The 2513-nt window shown below is 33.3% G+C and overlaps 1 pseudogene; it reads right to left on the bottom strand.

Moving 5' to 3' along the window:
- Positions 1 to 213: 213 nt before the first annotated feature.
- On the bottom strand, positions 214 to 310 carry LOC122122095 (annotated as a pseudogene).
- Positions 311 to 2513: the final 2203 nt, after the last annotated feature.

Here is a 2513-nt window from a genome sequence, read left to right as displayed (position 1 = left end):
TTCTAGGTCTTTATTTTTCTTTGGGATAAATGACAATGTTGTCTAATTTGAAGTTTTGTAAATTTTATGCTATGTAAACGCCTTTCTGAGCTGAAGATTTAATACACTGATGTCAAACTAAATTTAATTATATGAATTACGTGTATTGTTACACTTGTAATTTTGTAATCAACCTTTTAATAACTGTTTTTCATTTCTTGCATCTGAAGAATGAAAAATATGGAATACTTCTCAAATTTTCATATTATCCTTTTGCAAGTGCCATGTTAATCTCTGTATTGTAATTTGAGTATACGTGCTGCTGATGCATGTAGTATCCTCTAAATTTAAGTTGTTAATGATGCAATCTTTATACAGGCTTATATCTATGGGTGCCTACTTGTAACAAGGAAACCTTCTTGTTCCTAACAATGCTATCGATCTTATTTCCCTAAAATTCTGTGAATATTGGAAAAATTGTATTGATCAGTCGATTGCTCACATTTGCAAAATTTTTTGTCAATGACTATCAAGTCTTTTTATTTGGAATTTTATCGTACTCTCAATTATTTATAGATAGGTCTAAAGGTGATGGCTTTTTCAAGTACTTATTTATCCAACTGAATTAGCTTTGTGGACCTAATGAATTCAAAGTAAGCATTGCTTAAGAGCTACTTCTAAACTTCTTCAGCTGACATTTTCCCAAATGAGGTGTTACTGGCACAAATGTCTACCTGAGCCTTTACCCTTCTTCCATGTGGGAACAGACCAACCAGAATATCTTACCCTGAAAACGTAAATTGTCTTACTTGAACAAAACTAATCTTGGTTACAAGGGATGATAGAGAGATGAACAGTTCAAACAGAACTGTTCAGACTAGAAGGTATTTTATCAAAATATAATTTTTATTATACCTTCCATTTCAACAGTAACTAAAGCCAAGAAGTTGAAAAAATTGTTCATATGCATGATTACTTAATGTCCTGGATTGTCTACCATCCAACCAGGCAGGAACTTACACTATTGCCTTTTTATCACCAAATATTTTCATAGTTGCAGGAGAAGTCCATATGTTTCTCCTCATTATTAGGCATTAAATTGATAATGTTTTAATCACAGTGTTTCCCCTTGCCTACATGCTGTAAATCTACAAATGGTAAAGCTTTAGGTCTAACTCTATCAAACACTGAGGCAGAGATAATGGAATAATACTTAAAACAGAGTTGCCTTTGATACAGTAACTACAACAGAACAATGCAAAACGTGTGCCTTTTAATTATATTAAATATAGTTATATATTTTATATTTATATGTGCTGATTTTATATTTCACACAATGAAACTTACTAGAATTAGTTGATAATCTGACAAATAAATTGATATTTATTCCAATAAATAGGATTGGAATATAAACAATTAGGTTTAAAATATATATTAGAATATAAAAAAGTATCAATGCAATGTCTTTAGTATAAACTTGTAATACATTCTAACTGTTCTGGGTCTTCTGAATTCACATGGTAAAAAAAAATGTTTTCCTCTAATCTATAATGAATTTTACTCTGCTGCTCTGTTTATTGTTTTAACTCGCTAGTCCCAAACTTTTTCTCCATATTTCTGAAGCATTCCTACTGATTATGCCCAAATTTTGCTAAGATGCCTAAAGCATATTATTCTTCTGCAGGACCCATGGGTCATAGGATCCCAGGTCCCAGGTACCTGCATCATCAGATAACAAGGGCAAGACTTCTTACCAAGGCCCACGCAACATGTCAACACAAAGTAATTGAAGACCCATCTCAATTTGTCATTTCCTATATTTCAGGGCCCCAATTCCTTGAGATGCAGAAATTAGCAGTAAGCAATTGTGAAATGCAAGGGAACTTAGCAATTGTTTATCAGAGAAAGATATTATTTCTATGACCATTAATCCCAAGATTTATGCCATAAAGTCATCATAGCCTAACAGTTTCCAACTTGTAAGGGGCACTTTAAAATTACTTAATTCACATCATGAATACCTTATCTCTATTTTGACAAAATACTACACCTCTGCTAATGTGACGCCCTCCTTGTTCTGAAAAGAACACTACAATAAACTGAGCTGCATTATTTTTCCACCACTGGTATTCTTGGGATCACAACACGTGCAAATATTATTTATATTTATACTTTTTTAGCTATCATAGATATTCAGGATGCTAAGATAGGAAAATTATCATCCAAAGCCCACCCAGACAGGAAGGTTTCTTAGAATCTTATCTCCAAAAAACTTCTCCACAAAAACCAGACTCAAATGGCACTGAGGTTGAAGTGGTAGGGCACGAGCCTTGAACATAAACAGGCTCAGAGACTCTGTCCAGGCCAAGAGTTCAAGCTCTAGGACGAACCAATAAAACAAAATCTAAATTGAAAACAAACCCCAAACCTAGCATTTTTCTCCATGTATACAGAGGCACGTAAATAAGGAAATGACTTCCTGTGTTACATATAGGTAGAAGAAAGAAGATGTCACACAATTACTCTCTTCATAC

The sequence above is a fragment of the Dipodomys spectabilis genome, unplaced genomic scaffold, assembly GCF_019054845.1.
Source record: "Dipodomys spectabilis isolate Male_0828 unplaced genomic scaffold, ASM1905484v1 ptg000203l, whole genome shotgun sequence".
Lineage (NCBI taxonomy): Eukaryota > Metazoa > Chordata > Mammalia > Rodentia > Heteromyidae > Dipodomys > Dipodomys spectabilis.
This window is presented reverse-complemented; position numbering and strand designations above follow the sequence as displayed.